The sequence below is a fragment of the Barbus barbus genome (genome assembly GCF_936440315.1).
Source record: "Barbus barbus genome assembly, chromosome: 44".
Lineage (NCBI taxonomy): Eukaryota > Metazoa > Chordata > Actinopteri > Cypriniformes > Cyprinidae > Barbus > Barbus barbus.
In genome coordinates, this window is record NC_136722.1 from 20,155,130 (window position 1) to 20,175,215 (window position 20,086).

The 20,086-nt window shown below is 36.0% G+C and overlaps 1 pseudogene across 1 annotated transcript in view; it reads left to right on the plus strand.

Annotated features, from left to right (window-relative positions):
• LOC306863142 (dihydropyrimidine dehydrogenase [NADP(+)]-like) overlaps positions 1–20,086 on the plus strand; it is a 184,999-nt pseudogene that overhangs the window by 19,475 nt on the left and 145,438 nt on the right. Inside the window, exons 2-3 of the transcript in view lie at positions 8,798–8,908; positions 18,620–18,702. The product of the transcript in view is annotated as a dihydropyrimidine dehydrogenase [NADP(+)]-like (transcript). The remainder of the gene's footprint in view (positions 1–8,797; positions 8,909–18,619; positions 18,703–20,086) is intronic.

Genomic DNA, 20,086 nt, shown 5'->3' on the forward strand with positions numbered 1-20,086 from the left:
CTTTCTCTCGCCGTGCTTTGTTATACACCGATTGGCCTTCAGGTCGAACACACCTCTTCACTCTCACGTGTCACGTCACAGAGTATAATCGCAGCCTCTGTGGTTGAAAAATCAAATTTTTTCATATTGTGATATTATCACAAATGCAATTAATCATTCATCCCTAGTTTTTACGGTATTTTTGTTTAAATAAATGCAGCCTGGGTGAGCATAAGACTTATAAAAAAGAAAATCTATTACAAAACATTACAAATTATATTTATTATTTAAAGAGTATATTTAAATATTATTTTGATAATATTTGGTTCTTATAAATTGCTGTTATTTATTATTTACATATTTTAATATTTTAGTTTTTTTAGTTTTGAAAATTGAAAATGTGCTCTATATATTTACATGACATTTTTGTTATTTTTTTATTATTTCATTAGCCTACCTGTAGGGTGTTTATGATTGCCTAGCAACTTGTTGCATTAACCACTTATAAAAATCAACCATTGTATGATCACGTTTCATCTCTTTTACAAAAGCTTCAAACTCTGCTCTTCCAATCAAAAATCACAAAAGCTGTGTTTTCGTACAGGCATTTGAATGAATGTGTTGAACCGAGCCGGGACGTGATTACGGATTGGTTTGGCTGCTAGCTTACAGGAGCACTTGGTCTCTGGCGCTGAGTGGGTCAGTCCTGATTGTAATGGAGAGGTGTGAGCCTGTGTGTTTGTTGTCAGGACGAGAGGGGAGACGCTGGAGAGGGGGCGCAGAGAGACACTCAGCTTTGATTAAAGGGAAGTGGCCTCAGGTAGACCCCGGCCACTCTGAGAGCCTCAACTACACCTGTCATCTACAGGAAAGAAAAGGAGAAAAAATGTCATATTTACATTCTTGTCTGTCTTTTTCCTCACGTGCCACTAACGGTTTTGTAGCAGCATTTGCTGTTGAGAGGACATTCCTGCACATAGTAGGAAATGTAGATTAGAACACTTTATTTACAATATAAAAACATTACTGCAATAACCAGGGTAATTGCAGTAATGTTGTTATACGGTGAGTAAAGTGTTCTAAATGGTTTTAATGTGTTGCTATGCGGTTGCTAGGATGCTGTGGGTAATAGCAGTAATGTTGTTATACGGTGAGTAAAGTGTTCTAAATGGTTTTATTGTGTTGCATGCAGTCGCTATGTGGTTGCTAGGGTGCTGTGGGTAATAGCATTAATGTTATACGGTGAGGAAAGTGTTTTAAATGGTTTTAATATGTTGCTATGCAGTTGCAAGGGTGCTGTGGGTAATTGCAGTAACGTTGTTTTGCGGTGAGTTAAGTGTTCTAAATGGTTTTAATGTGTTGCTATGTGGTTGCTAGGGTTCTGTGGGTAATTGCAGTAACATTGTTTTACGGTGAGCAAAGTGTTCTAAATGGTTTTAACATGTTGCTATGCAGTCGCTATGTGGTTGTTTGGGTGCTGTGTGTAGTTGCAGTAATGTTGTTATATGGTGAGTAATGTGTTGTAAATAGTTTTAATGCATTGCTATGCAGTTGCTAGGATGCTGTGGGTAATTGCAGTAATGTTATTATACGGTGAGTAAAGTGTTCTAAATGGTTTTAACGTGTTGCTTTGTGGTTGCTAGGGTACTGTGGTAATTGCAGTAACGTTGTTATACGGTGAGTGAAGTGTTCTAAATGGTTTTAACATGTTGCTATGCAGTCGCTATGTGGTTGCTAAGGTGCTGTGTGTAGTTGCAGCAATGTTATATGGTGAGTAAAGTGTTCTAAATGGTTTTAATGTGTTGCTATGCGGTTGCTAGGATGCTGTGGGTAATTGCAGTAATGTTGTTATACGGCGAGTAAAGTGTTCTAAATGGTTTTAACGTGTTGCTTTGTGGTTACTATGTGGTTGCTAGGGTACTGTGGTATATTGCAGTAACATTGTTATACGATGAGTAAAGTGTCTAAAAGGTTTTAATGTGTTGCTATGCGGTTGCTAGGATGCTGTGGGTAATTTCAGTAATGTTGTTATACGATGAGTAAAGTGTTCTAAATGGTTTTAATGTGTTGCTATGCGGTTGCTAGGATGCTGTGGGTAATTGCAGTAATGTTGTTATACGGTGAGTAAAGTGTTCTAAATGGTTTTATTTTGTTCCCATGCAGTCGCTATGTGGTTGCTAGGATGCTGTGGGTAATTGCAGTAATGTTGTTATACGGTGAGTAAAGTGTTCTAAATGGTTTTAACGTGTTGCTTTGTGGTTACTATGTGGTTGCTAGGGTACTGTGGCAATTGCAGTAACGTTATGCGATGAGTAAAGTGTTCTAAATGGTTTTAATGTGCTACTATGCATATGCGGTTGCTAGGATGGTGTAGGTAATTGCAGTAATGTAGTTATGCAGTGAGTAAAGTGTTCTAAATGGTTTTAATGTGTTGCTATGCGGTTGCTATGTGGTTGCTAGGGTGCTGTGGGTAATTGCAGTAACGTTGTTACACGGTGAGTAAAGTGTTCTATATGGTTTTAATGTGTTGCTATGCGTTTGCTAGCGGTAGATTCATTGTTGCTATATGGTGACCGTCATGTTTTAAATGGTTTTTAATGTGTTGCTATGTGGTTGCTAGGGTGCTGCGGATAATTGAAATAACAGTGTTAAATGGTGAATTAAATATTCTATATGTTTTTAATGTGTTGCTATGCAGTTGCTAGAGTGTTGCTGTGTGGTTTCTACTAGAGTGTTGTGGGTAGTTTCATTGCTATAGGCCTATTCGACTAAATTGTTCTAAATAGGTTTTAATGTGTTGCTATGCAGTTGCTAGAGTGTTGCTAGGATGCTGTGGGTCGTTGCAATAGGTTACTTTTACTTACTTTACTTTACTTTTGTCATTTAGCAGACGCTTTTGTCCAAAGCGACTTACAAATAAGAAAAAGTAACTAAAACTAAAAAGTTACAACTCTATAAATACTATCTACCCACATATTTAAGAAAATAAAGAAATTAAATAAAATTAACACATGCATATAACAACAACATTTCAATAATAAACATATCAATGAAAAAATTAAATAAAAAGCTACTACTATCCCTTGCCGGTGTCCCTGCCCGGTGGAGTCGCACGGTAGAGTCGATGGTCTTTACACTCTTTACTTTTTTACTTTTGTCATTTAGCAGACGCTTTTGTCCAAAGCGACTTACAAATAAGAAAAAGTAACTAAAACTAAAAAGTTACAACTCTATAAATACTATCTACCCACATATTTAAGAAAATAAAGAAATTAAATAAAATTAACACATGCATATAACAACAACATTTCAATAATAAACATATCAATGAAAAAATTAAATAAAAAGCTACTACTATCCCTTGCCGGTGTCCCTGCCCGGTGGAGTCGCACGGTAGAGTCGATGGTCTTTACACTCTTTACTTTTTTACTTTTGTCATTTAGCAGACGCTTTTGTCCAAAGCGACTTACAAATAAGAAAAAGTAACTAAAACTAAAAAGTTACAACTCTATAAATACTATCTACCCACATATTTAAGAAAATAAAGAAATTAAATAAAATTAACACATGCATATAACAACAACATTTCAATAATAAACATATCAATGAAAAAATTAAATAAAAAGCTACTACTATCCCTTGCCGGTGTCCCTGCCCGGTGGAGTCGCACGGTAGAGTCGATGGTCTTTACACTCTTTGGTCTTCACACTAAGAGGGCTTCACACGACGACTGCCGCGACCGCTGCCGCGGTATAATAACCTTTATTATACCAATCTAACAAATGATCATTTCAATTCAGCTGGACCCACTTTCCTGTTTATCAACTACAAATGGCCAAGCAAGTGCACACACTGACAAGATACACGATACAGTACGAGACCAAACGCGATTTCAGCAACTCTCATCCTAGTAAACAAAATAAGCGTTTCCTAGCAACGGCAAATGCGCTAAACACTGAGACAAGTAAATACACTTACGAGCTGATTTTAAACTTCCGCTGATAGACTGCTTCTCTTAAAGACCACTTCATTACACTGCCTTCTGCTGGCGCTTGAACCCACTTTCCTGTTTATCAACTACAAATGGCCAAGCAAGTGCACACACTGACAAGATACACGATACAGTACGAGACCAAACGCGATTTCAGCAACTCTCATCCTAGTAAACAAAATAAGCGTTTCCTAGCAACGGCAAATGCGCTAAACACTGAGACAAGTAAATACACTTACGAGCTGATTTTAAACTTCCGCTGATAGACTGCTTCTCTTAAAGACCACTTCATTACACTGCCTTCTGCTGGCGCTTGAACCCACTTTCCTGTTTATCAACTACAAATGGCCAAGCAAGTGCACACACTGACAAGATACACGATACAGTACGAGACCAAACGCGATTTCAGCAACTCTCATCCTAGATTGCTATGGAACATAGGTTGCTATGGTAATACAACATTTGTTAATTATGTTACTTGGGCATTGCTAAGATTTGTTGAGCTGTTTCAGGTGGTTTTCAACATGTTGTTTATAGTGTTGCTAGTTGGTGTTCAGAATGTTTCTTAACATGTTGCTGTGCTGTTACTAGGTGGTTGCTCGGCATTGTTATTGTAAGTGGTTGCTGTAGACTCATTCAGTACCTGATTGTTTAATATATCGCAAAGAGGCTTCTATGAAGTTTTAATGTTGTGAGTTAGGGCTGCACAATTATGACAACAATCGTAATTGTCGATGATTCCCTTGAGATTGTAATTGCGATTATTAACCCTCTGAGCCCGACAAACGCGAATACGCGTTTTGGGGCAGATTTTCCTGATAAGGCAGAAATGAGCTTGAATTACTCATTTTTGATCGTTCAGATAAGAGCAATACACCATTCGAATCTGTAAGGGGTCTTCTTTTATTTGTATTCACTCATAATAACAACTAAACTTTGTGCTTTTGAAGAATAAAGAAAACAATCAGGGTGCGCTCTCTGTCTTCTCCGTCTCCGCGATCTGTTTTCAGAAATGCGTCACTAAAATGAAGTGTAACTCAGCGAATACTCAACACACAGACATGAGAGTTATCTCTATAGAAAGCCTGAAGTGTCCACTTTCAAATGAAGTATGTCATATCGAAAACAAATATTCTGTGATGAAGTAATCCGTATGAAACCAACACGATGTTCAGTCTGTCCCGTCTAACTCATTATTTCTAATGAGATCCCGCCCCCTCGTGTTCACATGCAAATAACCACGTGACCCGCGCGCGCGCTTGGAGACGCCCAACAACAAACACGGAGACTGTTCAACGCTGATATACTGTTAGTTTCTGGAAGAAGACGCGCTGAGTAAAGGCTGCTGATCGATCTAATGAGTAAGTAATGTTTATGTTTTGCATTAGTTAACTGTTATTGTGACATAAACTTGAACACATCACTAGATGGGTTGTTCCCAAATTACAACACGATGAATGCTACGCATCTAAGAATGTTTAGACCATGTTTATTATTAATAATCTGTTCACAAATATATTTGAATAGTGTGCTAAACGATAACAATTAGCTATCAGATATAAAATATCCTTTTTTTATATTACGAAGTACATCCTTTTATAATACAAAGCATGCTTGAGTCATAAAATCATACATGATGTTCAGGATGGCTATATGACTACAAAATCATAGTTGGGTTTTCCCCAAACTATAATTCCTGACTAAAATGTTTGAAATCCAGTAAAACATTTTGAATATGATGGGCAATTCATTATATTTAAATTTCATGCTTTTTATAAAACAATAAAAGTAATATGAGAGTATATTGTAACATGATGAATGCTACGAGTCTAAGTATGTTTACAACATGTTTATTATTAATAGCCTACTCTGTTCAAAAATAGATTTTAATAGCGTGCTAAACAATAATAATTTGTTTCTCAAAAATAAATGTCTTTTTTTTACGATAATACAAAGCATGAGTGAGTCTATGACTACAAAACCTATATATATATATATATATATATATATATATATATATATATGCTCCTGATATAAACATGCTCACAAATGTTTTTTTCTCTTTTTTTGGTTGTTTGTATTTTATTGAATCAGACACCTGCACCACAGATGATGAATCCTGCTGACTTTCAGTCTCTTCCAACTGTTTTCCTCGCTGCAGCAACATCAGAAGTTCAGAATCTGTTGCAGGAACGACTCAAAGTCTGTTCACATCTCTGTGGTTAGATCAGTGTGCACAATAATGTGTCTTTGACCTTCATTATGTATGTTTTGATTATACTGTGTTGTAAATAAAATACAAATCATTTTAAAAACCCATTTTTTCAGTCTCCTCACACTCTCTTACCTGCCTCAGTCACAGTCACACTGATGGGCCATTAGCAGCTTTAGGGGAGGGCCCTTTGTCTCTCAGGTGAGAACCACTTACTATTCAAGACTATTACCACTCCCTCGCATATTGTCTTTCAATCACAAAACATGTCTTTAAAAATGTAAATCAATATATTGTTTTCTGTGAATGAGTAAGCAGAATGATTTTCACATAATTGTGAAGTAAAAATTCTAGCCTACAAGATTCTGTTCTCAAAAGTCTTGTAAACAATTGTTCTGTATGTGTTTTATGGTCTTATTTCAGTGACTTCAAAATTTTAGTTTTTCACTAACCACGCATAAACGTTGTTTTCTCAAAAACACAATCATGTACATAAATGCTGCTAACATATTAGTGTAGCCCTGTTTGTGCTGTTTACAGTGTTATTAGACTTTAGCCATTTATATTTTTATAAGCAACTGAAAAAAGCACAAATGTCAGGGCATGTTGAAAGTTCTCCAGGCCCCCAAAACACCCTCAGGGCCCAGAGGGTTAATAACGATTATTTTGAGCAGATTTATGCCATTATTTGAAGCTGCATGCCATATTTTTATATAAAATATATATTAAAACAAGTGAAAACACTAAATATTTCATTTACAATTAAACAGATGAAATTTCAAATTACAGTAACATTTTACAGTACAATTTATATTATGAGGGCTCCAGACTAAGATTGGAGAGCAGTGATTTGGTAGCACTGAACATGTAATATTACAAGTTTTGTCTCTTAGAAATGCACATTAGAACAGGAGCTTGAGTTCAGAGTAGCAAGACCTTGAGTTGGGATGCAGATGTACATTTGATAATACCATTGTGAAAACTGTAACAGCCTCATCTACAGCACCTCATTACCATGGTAAAAACGTAGCCTAACTATATGGTTTCTATGGTGTTTGCATTGAAAAACAGTAGCCTAAAGACATTCAGTCAATTACAAATCCACATCAACTGATAGAATAATTAACAAAATCATGTGATTATATTCCATTACTCCTTTAACATATTTAGTATATTAATAATATAATAATACTCAATATGAATATCCTACTTTTGTGCCACCTTACCATTGTTGCCATTAGTATTACTACAGTAAAACTATAGTAAATGTGGGTGATTTGTGGATTGAAACGTCTTCTAACTGGATCGTTGTTGCACTGTTTCTGCTGCTTTCTGCATCAGTGTTGATGAGAATATGAGCTCCGATTTATTTGACTTTAAACTAGTTTAAATTAAAGAGACGTAATTTGTACTGGAGAACTCTGCGTTGAACTCGAGTGCTTCTTAGTGGATTTCACAGCGTTGTTTAGCGCGTGATCGGATAAAAGGTCTGTGTGGTGCGAGTACCGCTATTTTGTTCCGCTTTTGACACGTTTGGCGTTTAACATGTCTATCATGCACAACAGAGTGATAACTACTATTAGACAAAATGTCTTTTATCCAGTGTGTTTGATAAACCCCGCACTGCAAACACCTCTTACACACAGAATAATGCAAGTGGGCATTTTTAATTGTTTATTTATTTTTGTAATCGCTTCTTTGAACGATTATGTAATTGTGGCATCCATAATCGTAATCGCGATTAGAAATTCGATTAATTGTGCAGCCCTATTGTGAGTGATTGAATAGTGTTGCTAATGTGTTGTGATTGGTTATTTAACATGTTGCCAGGTGGTTGCTATGGTGATCTAAATTGTTTGTGTGTTGTTATGCAGTCGGGTTACGGTTGGCAGCTTGGGCTTGCTAGGGTGTTTGGTGTGTTTTTCTTTTTCTTTTCCCAGCTGTTTATTGTCTGTCAGGTAAAATAACAGCGTGCAGTAGGATTTGCATGAAGTTTAACACATAATGCATAAATATATCATACATAGAAGTTTAATTCTCAGGGTTAAGGGTTGTTCAGATCACCAATACTAATTATTAGCAATAGTAATTGTGAATCTGTCTTACAATCAAAACTAAATAACCCTCTTGAAATTCTCTAAAAATCCTTTCGTGATGTTACATACATAGCTGCATGAGAAGCTGACATTGTGTGAATGCTTGTGTGTGTTTTTGCAGAAGAATTGCATATTTTGAAAGTGAATGAGTTTGAAGGTCAGCTGTCTGCATCTCTCCAGTGTGAAACGATGCTGCGGCACGTTAGTTTAGGAATGACAAGCATCTGCTAAACTCACTCTTGATTCTTTAAAGACAGCCTGTTGGCATGCTTTTGATTCGTCCTCAGAACTCTCTTAATTGTTCAGCTGTGAAACTTAAAGCCTGCTATTTTCCCAGAGCGCTGGACATGTCCTTGCTGAGATTCACATTTGTTCAAGTACAAGAATGTGAGTGGGAGTGTTCAGACTCACACACACACGCTAAAGCCATTGTGTATCACAAGTTATGCATAATATGAAACTACCTTAACGCACCTTGACTATTTCTCTCTCTCTCTCTCTCTCGCTCCATCTATTCAGAGTATTGTGGCCTTGAATCCTCGAGTCCAGACTCACGCTGTGCTCCTCTCTACCGCGACCAAGAAAATGGAGAAAAAACACTGGAAAAGAAATGCAGAGAAAGGCTGTGAGGTGCGTCTCCTCCATCACCCTCAACCCTCATCTTTTCACGTGCCCCTCAATAGGGCTCTCACTGACCAATCAGCCGGAGAAAAGAGGAACTTAGTGTTGTTTCCAGATTTAGATGGGCTGTTTCCTGGCTCTGGACCCATGCAACATTTTTCCAAAATTAAAATGAATTCAATAATTAAATTATTTATTATATGCATTTAGCATTGTATTATCATTGTATATTTGAAAGCCATTATTTATAACATTTATAGTTAAAAATACAATAGACTTAATTTACAATATTTACAATAGACCTAAGCTGCAAGTTGTCAGACTTCTGTTTTTGTTTATCATTCAACACCAACCTTTTAACTTTTAATTTAAATTAATTTAAATAATAAAACTTGAAAAATGTCAAAATTAGATTTGTTTTTTAATGTGAAATATGTCCAGACAAACAGAGTGAGGAATAGTATCTCTCCTACTATTTGCTGTTTTTTCCATTTGAAATCATACGATGCGTGACGTGACATTCATTTTTATAATAAATAAATAATTTAAAAGTTTTTTTTTAATTTTTAAAGAATATAAAATATTACAAGATATAAATTTATATAAATATACACACACACACACACACACACACACATATATATTTTTATTTTTTATAAAACTATAATGCATACTTATAAAATTATAAGTCATAATTATGAAAAAGTCAAAATTGAGATTTATACATCATCTGAAAGATACTTGCTTGTTGCTTGTTTTGATTGCAGCTGAACTATTAAGAGATATTAAAATGACCAAAGCATTGTTTGCTTAGGTATGATTTAAAGGTGACGCTGTTGTCCCCTTGAGCACTGAGGTGTGTTACCACAACAGCGATGCAAGAATGCACATTATGTATATCGAACGCCTGCATTCAGGTCTTGCATGCACATGTATTAAAAAATAAAAATACTGAAATGAACATACCAGTTAAACCTAGGCTCACACATGCAGCTCTATTAACTTCCTGTGAGCAGGTATTTCATCATAAGACAAGAACTTGTGAGCTGTACTCGCTAACACACGTGCTCAGACAGTCGCTCAAACGTAATTATCTTACGATTCCAGGCACATGCCATCAAAGTCGGATATCTCCCCAGACCAGCGTGCGATGGAAGGGTTTGTGTTTTTTGGCAGGTGGCCGCTATGCCTCGTCTGTCCTTTTAAAGGCAACTGAGCCTCCTGCTTGTTTGATGTGGAGACGCAACAAGATGGAGGTGTTTTGTAGGGAAGATTATCTAGTCCCCGCTGACAGCACTGTTGCTAAGTACAGCTGCCTAATTCATCATTCTAATCAATGGGGATGGATCGCAGGCCTGATTTAATTCATAAAGGCTCTGTGCTATAGATTGAACATATGGCATGTGAGTTTACTGTATCAGGAGTATACATGTGTAGCTTTTGCCACGCTACGCTTGTGCAAATACACTACTGGTCAAACGTTTGGGATAATTAGGAGCTTTTGAAAGAAGTCTCTTATGGTCACCAAGACTGCATTTATTCAAATAAATATAGTAAACACAGTAATATTGTGAAATATTATTACAATTTAAAATAACTGTTCTATGTTTTAATATGTATTTTTATGTAATTTATTCCTGTTATGCTAAGCTGTATTTTCAGCAGCCCTTACTTGTGTCTTCAGTGTTATGTGATCCTTCAGAAATTATTCTAATATACTTATTTGGTGTTGAATTATTCTTATTTATTTTTAGTGCTTAATTATTAATAATGGTTCTTATTATTATCAATGTTAAAAACCGTCTTTGCTGCTTAATATTTTTTGTAAAAACCTTAAGTTCTTTCTTTTTCTTTCTTTCGTTAATTAGTTTCCTTTCTCATAATTTTTTTCTCTTTGTTTCTTTCTTTCTGTTTGCTCATCCTTTTCTTTCTTTCTTTCTTTTGAATATTAGTGTATCATGGTTTCCACAAAATATGATAAATCTGAATTATTTCAAACTTTTCATCTGTAGTGTTTATGCATTGCTTTTTAAAGACATGTTTCTGATATTGACGTATGCGGCAAGAGACAGAATGGAATTTGTGTTCTATATCAGAATTTGCCGCAAAATCAACGTTAATGCCTCTGCATGCTTTTTGCCTGCCTGTGTTCCATGCAATGCATTTCTCACAGTCAATTCACCAATAAATGTCAGAAGTTTGGAGAACGCGGAGTCTGTGAAGGCGCTCGTGATTTCCCGTATGGATCGTCTGCCACCGATTTATCCTCTTCGTAAAGAAAAAGCAATGAACGTTTTAGTGATCCTTAAAATAACTTTTGTAGGGCTCCGGAAGCGGCATCATAATTGTCCAGCGGAATTGTGCCGGATGCCAGAGGGGCTGTAAATGTAGTTTTTACAGGGAATCCATGAGTGCAGGGTGTCTATAGTTTCCAAATGCGTTCTCCAGAAAATACGGTGGCATGTAGTTAGCCGTTATCTCGGTCCTTCAGGGCTCAGGTGCCCGCACATTTCCTCCCCTCCCCCTCAGGGCACCCGTAACACACTGTCGGTGAGGAGATTTGGCTACACTTCCCTGCAGGCGACGTCTCGTATGGGAACACGGTTCGAGTCGACGCTATTAGCTGACCGGAGCCTTACCAATATTTGTCTTTCTGCTTCAATAGCACAGGTTGAGGCTGGAGATAATCTACCAAACAAAAAACAAGTCCGAGTTTTGCAGCAGCTGTGGAGATAGAAGTGGAAACACACTTGAAGTGCCCTTGTTTTTTGCAGATAACGCCACTGTTTACTGATGGTTTTCTTTTAATAATCTGTCTGTACGGTCTAATCCAATTTAATGAGTCTCCAGATTGCATTATGATCCCCAGGTCCTGTGAAGGGCAGGTATATCTGCCAGAAGCAAAAGCTCATGTTTTTTTCCCCCCACTGGTTTTAGGCAAGACAAGAAGGGGGTGGAAAGTAGCAAGCAGTGGGCACAAAAAAAAATAGGGGCTTTTCAAGTGTCTCAGTAGGTGCATTCACGTTATTAAGTGTAAATGTACTAGCATTTCTTTAGAGGTCATGTGTGTCTGACTTGTTTGTGAGCTCATTGATCAGCTTAGGAGCAAATTCACTGCACATTTGCACTACTTTTACATTACCTTTATCTACCCAGGACACAGGATGATAGGAAGGCCCTGTAACCACACAGATTGCTGCATGACTCTGTGTATGCGGCTTGTGACCTTCTTCCTAGTACTCAGCTCTGTTCTCTGTCATTGGCTGGGGCTTTATAGTTGGGACTGCTTCTAGTTTATTAGGCATCAGAGCTAATTGCTTTAATGAGACATGATGAAAGGGAAGGAAGGGAGAGGAAAAAACTTAATTTGAATCCTTTCTGGAATTCGTTAAATAATTCAAATTGGCTTTCATAATTCCTGTTCCGCGCCGGGTCACCGCTGAGGTCCAAAGATGGAGTGTAAACTGAATATCTTAAATAGATTTTCCTTTATAGCCCAATCATCCTGCGTCTTCCTTGAATCTAGTCTCGACCTCACACTCATTAGACGAATAAATTACGGACAAATTACCACAATTTGAGCGCTAACAGTTTTTTTTTTTTTTTTTTTTTTTTTTTTTTTTTTTAGCTTTTTAGCTTTTTAAAGTAATTATGTTTTTACTTAAAAAAAAAAAAAAAAATCTTTTTAGGAATTCTGATGTCTAATGGAGTCTGTTCCATCCATCCATCTATCTATCTATCTATCTATCTATCTATCTATCTATCTATCTATCTATCTATCTATCTATCTATCTATCTATCTATCTATCTATCTATCTATCTATCTATCTATCTATCTATCTATCTATCTATCGTTCTATCTATCGTTCTATCTATCGTTCTATCTATCTATCTATCTATCTATCTATCGTTCTATCTATCTATCTATCGTTCTATCGTTCTATCGTTCTATCTATCTATCTATCTATCTATCTATCTATCGTTCTATCGTTCTATCGTTCTATCTATCTATCGTTCTATCGTTCTATCGTTTTATTTATTGTTCTGTCTATCTGTCTTTATATAGTTATAAAGTCTGTATTATATAACGTTATATAGTTCAATCTGTCTGTCCGTTCATCCATCCATCCATCATTCCGTCCTTCTATCTGTCGTTCCATCTATCGTAGTATCTATTGTTAAATAGTTCCATCCTCCATCCGTCCGTCCATCCATCCATCCTTTTATCCATTGTTCTGTCTATCATTCAATTTATTTATCTCATTCAATCGAAAATTCTGTGTATCATTCTACAGTTCTGTCGTTGTATCTATTGTTATATAGTTCCACCTGTCCATCCATCCATCAGTTGTTCTGTCATTCCATCCATCCGTCCGTCCGTCCTGTTCTCGTCACTTCATTAAATTCAGATTGAACCACTGATGGCAGATGGACTATTCTGACGATGCTTTTCATACTTTTATGGACCTTGACAGTGCAATTTACTATGCAGTCAATAGGACAGTCACAAGCCTCCCGGTTCTCATCCAAAATATCTTATTGTATTCCGAGGAAGAACAAAGCTTTTATGGGTTTGGAACGACATGGGGGTAAGTGATTAATGACAAAATTTTCATTTTGGGGTGAAGAATTTTCATTATCCCCTTATCTTTACTCCAACATCAACTGGCCAGCATCCAATGAGATGCAATGGCCTGGTCAATGTGTTACTTTAGCACAGGCTTTAGTCTTAAACTGTGAATTAAAGTGTGTGCAAGCACTCCTCTCTAATTACCTGCACAATTACACGCCACAGATCAACACAGCTATCGATCGCCAGCGTCTGAGCCGATATCGGCCCTACTGGGCTAGAATGTAAGTTTCGGGTGAGAAAAGGGTGCAGTGATCAAGGGTCCAGTTACCTGCTGGAACATGCACACCTCAACCCCCCCTCTCCCAATGCCACCCATCCCATAATGCCACACTTTCCTCCTTTTCCTCACAGGATTTAGCCTCCACTACATGGATTAGAGCACCGTATCCGCCGCCTAATCCATTCAGGCGAAGGGGAGGAGATTACAATGTTGGGTTTTGATGTTAATAGAAACCCTTAATAAGTCCTTTTTTGCGCTTTACATGCTACTTAATGTATAAAGGAAAACACAAAAGGCTTTTTATGCCTGCTCAGCTGGCTGTGTGTGTGCGCTACCAGCAGCACTGGAATCATCTGAATGGGTTGAGACTCGGGACGGGCTGCTTTCTGTCATGCTTTTTCTTTAATGAGATTTCCATATACAGCTGGTCGTCTTGTCAGTGTCTTTAGGGTCTTTTCTTTTTTCCATCTGAGGGGAGGGAAGATGCAGTCATTATTGAAGCTTTTTGGCTGAGAACTATTATTGATAGGGATCCCTTAAAAACCATATCACAGATTTGATGAGGAGCGTGTTGTACCACTACATGTAATGAGTCTTATTAATCACATTTATACTAAAGAAACATTTTTAAATCACTTGAGGACTGTTAATCTGCTCATCGTACAGTGTGAACATGAATTACAAGTGTATCTGTGTCTATAGGAAACTGCTCAAAACACATCTTTTTAGTAAAGCTTTTTAATATTTAATAATTATGTAAATTCAAAAGATTTTTTTTGTTGTTTTTGAAAGAAATCTCATGCTCACCAAGGCTGCATTTATTTTTTTAGAAAAAATAACAGTAATATTACTGTAAAACCGTAATATTGTCAATTTTATAATTGAATAAAAAACTGTTTTGTACAGTATTTTAATATATTTTAAAATGTAATTTATTCCTTTGGCAAAACTAATTTTTCAGCATCATTACTCCAGTCTTCAATGCCACAGGATCCTTAAGAAATCATTCTAATTGATCAATTTCATGCTCAAGAAACATTATTTATAAAGTGCCCCTATTATGGGTTATGAAAGGTTCATATTTTGGTTTTGGGAATCCTCAACAACCGGTTGACATGCATGCAAGGTCAAAAACACTTTCATTTTCTTATAATATGCATTTATTTTTTACCTTATTTGATCAACTACTCCCAAATGATTCACTCAACGATTCATTTTACGAAACCAATGCTCTAAATGTGGCACCTAGCGGCAAAAAAATCATTAGCATTTTCATTCAGACCAACGCGAAAATCAAGTTTTCCCAGGTCTGCACGTGCAACAAGTGGGCGGGCAATATGCTAATGTTTCATGTTGACGTCAACATAAAACGGCTTGGGATTCGTTTTAAAAACGACTCGTTTCAATGATTCAGTCAACTCTTTCTTTTGAGAGATAATAACTTTATACATGGTGCACTTTCAGATTTAAAACTTTGCAAGATGTTTTCATTAACTTAGAGCTGTTACATACTGCATGAAAGATAATTTTCAAAAACCCATATTAGGGGCACTTTAATGTTAAAAACAGAAAAAGAAAATTATGGAAACCATGCTGCATGTGAGGTTTGATTAATAGAAAGTTCAAAAGAACAGCATTTATTTGAAACAGAAATCTTTTTTTTAGCATAATAAATGTCACTTTTGATCATTTTAATGTCCTTTCTAATATTTCTAATAAAAAAAAATTGGAGACCCCAAACTTTTAAACATTATACCAATTAGTTTTATATTGGCTATATATTTTTATTTTATTTTTGGATACATTTTGTAGATTTGAACAATTCAGTTTATTCTACATTGAGGCAGCATTAATAGTCAAATTGTGATTATTTATTTTTTTTTTTTGTAGATTTATAGGTTATAGGTGCATTTAGGTAAGGCACTAATGGGCTACTGGTCCCAGCGATTTCACTCTCAGACCGAATGTATCCCACCCCTTTAAATTGATTGTCATATTTGAATATGTGCTATTCTTTGGCCCTCATGATTGTCAAGGGAGCTGAAGTTTGATTTTTGCAGTGTAAATCATATATGTGTGTGCGAGCGCCATTATTGAGTTATTCAAATCACAGACTTTGGCTCGCCGATAGAGCGCTTTGAGAATGCGGTGCCCACGCACATTATTTCCCAAATATCTCTGCTTCCCGATGCAATATTTCCTTGTCACCCACAAGCTCAGACAGTGCAATAATTATCAATTTCCATATCATTGTGTTTTTATTGTTTGAGCAACATAAAATAAAACATTTGTTAATGCCACTCAGTTAGACGAGAGCAGCATGGAAAGATGAGGGAGGGAAATGTAATTAAAAAAATCTCTGACTTGCACTTTGTCTGTAATCATGTAAATTGAATGTCAGTCAGAATGGGCGAACGCGCTCTGTTATTAGATTCCAAACTCCTTGTGCCCGCCGCGTGCCTCACCAAACGCTGGCTTTTCCACCGTCGCTACTGTATGAGACTCAAGCAGCAGTGCTGACAAACTCACTGCTGTCATAGTAGAAATATGAACACTGTGTACATCAGTCAAGTGATTTATTAGTAGAACGCTCTTTGAAGCATAGTTTTTGTTAAGCTACATGCTTATTACCACATTCACATAACCATTTACAGTCAAATAATAAAAAAACCTATATATATATATATATATATGTATATATATGTATATGTATATGTGTGTGTGTGTGTTTTATGTATATTAGAATCATTATATAAATTGTTTTTATTTTTGTCACAGATTTTTTACTAGAAAATCTTAAATTTTTAGCCAACTAGGCTAGTGTCATGCTACTTAAAAATGCAAGTTAAAATTATAAATATAAATACAAATTAATAAATATAACATAAATTTTAACAGCAATTGTTATTTTAGCTTCATTGATATACTATTACAGATTCTGTTAATATTTTGAACTATTTTTTTATTTATATATGTTAACCTTCAATATTAAGTTTAAGTAAGTAATTTTTTGTTTTGTCATTTTATTTTTTTCTCTCTCTGTCTTGGCAGCTAGCTAAAATAAAGTAAGTTTAAGATTTTTATATTTAATTTTATTTAATAAAAATCAAGTAACGAATTTTGATTTATGGTTTTAGTTTAAAATTTTGTTTTAATTAACTATAATAACCCTGAGTCTTAGTTTTCTAAATTTATCATCTGTTCTTTACTTCCCATAGAATGTTTTCTAACAGAATCAAAGACCAATTTAGCTGTTTAGTCTTTTGCAACAATCTTCTGAATCATTCACTGAATATTACGGTAACACTTTAGTATAGAGACCAATTCTCACTATTAACTAGATGCTTATTAGCATGCCTCTATTTTGGTTGTTTATTAGTGCTTATAAAGCACATATTCTGCATGACCATATTCCACATCCATAATCCTACCCAATACCTAAATTTAACAATTACCTTACTAACAATTAATAAGCAGTCAATAGGAGTTTATTGAGACAAAAGTCGTAGTTAATGGTTTGTTAATAGTGAGAATCGGACCTTAAAATAAAGTGTGACCAATATTACTAACATTTGTTGTTGTTAGTCCTGTTGTATACTTTATCACATGATTTTCCTTGTGAGGTTTAAATGCAGAGGAATCCATGGATTCGTTCCACTGAGTGGAAACACTTCTTCAAGGGTTGTGATTGATGTGAGCTGTCAACTTCTGAATGGGGACCAACTGTCACCTGAGAGCTGGATGAATAAAAAAATTATTCACGGTCAAGTTTGCATGTGAAATTGCATTACATGCTTTCCCAACCATCACGCATGGCTTGAGCCTGAAGTCAGTTTCTAACTCTGCTATCAGTAGATAAGATAGGAAAACAAGGGCTGATCCAGTAGACAGCTTACTTCACAATGATGAATTAAACAGATTGATTGATCCTGATGTATTTTTTTATTTTATTTTACATATTGTTTATAATAATAATAATACATTTATAAATAAAATTAATATGTGTAATTTTAATAATAATAATTATAAATGTGCAAGCAATAAGTTTGAAAGATGCTATTTAAATAAATGAATAATATACATATACATATATATATATACATATATACATATATACACATATATATATATATATATATATATATATATATATATATATATATATATATATATATATATATATAAAAATAAAAGTAGTATATGTATTATTTTAATAATAATAATAAATAATGCATTAGTTTAAGTGCAGCTCAAAATGTTTCACGGGTCAGAAACAGGACACTAAAAACAATACAAAAAATAAATCTGGCAATTAAAAAAAATTAAATAATGATAATTAAAAAAAAAAAAACCTTCCCCCAAGCGGAGGGAGGAATCCAGGCAATTGTTGGGACCGGAGGTTGTTTTTTGTATGCTTGTTTGTCAGTGTGACTTTTGCGTGAGTTTATAATGTGGTCTAAATCCAAAGTACTGAGGAGCAGAAATTGTGTCTTCTCGTAATTACCTGGTTGTCCGTACCAGCAGGTTTCATTCAAACTCCTCACCTCCCTTCAGGGGTCAGGGGCTAGAGAAGGGTCGATTGCCATGACAACTGCAGTCCGAGCCCCAGAACGCTTCGACATTTCGTACCAGCCCAGGAGTTGGCCTTGTCACATCTGATGAATCACGTGGCACAACCCTGGCAGTGCTGTACAATCTGCATGAGAGCATGGAGGAACAGTCTCGCTGATGATGTTTGAGTGGATTATGTTCAAAGCCTGTGTAACAGCCCCAATCAATGAGATGTACCACGCACACACACAAACAAATAACAGCACTTCCTCTGTCATCTCATTTCTCTCTCTCTTTCTCTCTCTCTCTCTCGCAGAGCTGCGTGAAACTAGAGAACAATTTTGATGACATCAAACACACGACTCTGAGTGAGCGTGGAGCACTTCGGGAAGCGGTGAGGTAAGACCAGGTCACCATGGCAACAGTCACAGATGTGGCAAGGACCAAAGTACTAGTGGTGGTGGTCGTGGGGGATTGGTGGGAGGGAGTCATTCTTCATTATTTGGGGAACAAATGAGTTTATTGCCACCGTTCAGTTGGCCTCTCGAAGGTATTAATTTGTGCAAGGAGAAGGCGTCCCTTAGGGCTCCAGATCAGCTATATGGCGACCCAGAGCAAACTGCGCTCGACTAACCTGTCAATGTTTAATTTGACTCTGCTGGAGCACCATATCGGCCGCAGTCTTCATGCTTGTCTCTTTCTTTTTAGTACTAAGGCAGCTCCACTTGTACTATTGCTCACACTTCTGTGCAAACCATTATTACTCAGTATTCAGCTTTGACGCATACTGTAACTCAAGCCACGACGTTTGTCATTTGTGGCTCTTGAATGAAGAGTTGAGGTCATATTCTGGTGTTTGGTTTGTGTTTACTAGTCATTTATGCCACTTTAAAAGTAGTTAACCTGTTTAGTTTGTGATAACAGGTTCAATCAGCTTGAAGACTGTAGGCCATGTAGCAATGTTTTGGTTTGTGTTGTTTAATTCTGTAGTGCTTAAAGACTTTTGATGGTCATATGGAGGCATGTAGTTGACCCTTTTAGTTTTGGCTACTTCAGTCTTTTATAGCTTAAAACGGTGGCATTTAGTTAATTTGTTAGTTGACCTGTTTGGTTTGTGAAGACTAAATCAGTCATTTGTACCAGTTAACCGAAAACAGAGATTTTCCATTGTACAGTGATATTTAGTTAACCTGTTTAAGACCATAGGTCATACAGTGATGTGTAGTTGACCTCTTTGGTTTGAGATGTCTAGTTCATTTGTTGCACTTAATGACTGTAGGTCATACAGCAGCATTTAGTTGACTTGTTTAGTTTTTAAAGACTAGTTGAGTCATTTATGGTACTTAAATGAAGACTTTTAGTTTATATAGGGATATTCAGTTTACCTGTTTAATTTGTGATGACTTGTTAGCCATTCAACTTCCGTTAGAACTAGATAACACCGTAGTATTTAGTTGATCTTAATGACTAGTTCAGTCATTTGTGGCATTTATACAAACATTTTAGATCACATGGCAGCATTTAGTTGACATGTTTAGTTTGTGATGACTAATTTATTAATTTGCACTTACAGAATTTAGGTCATGCAGCAACGGGTATCTCTAAATCAGCACCGTGACCTCATCGTCACTAAAATAGCTAAGCAGGTTGTTCATCATTGTTCGTTTCTTGACAGCCTACAACTTCTTTGAATATAAAGTAGCTTCTAAAATGACTATATTAAAGTCCTGTATATTTAAAAAATAATAAGAGTATTAAATTAATTTCTCATCCACTTTCATCT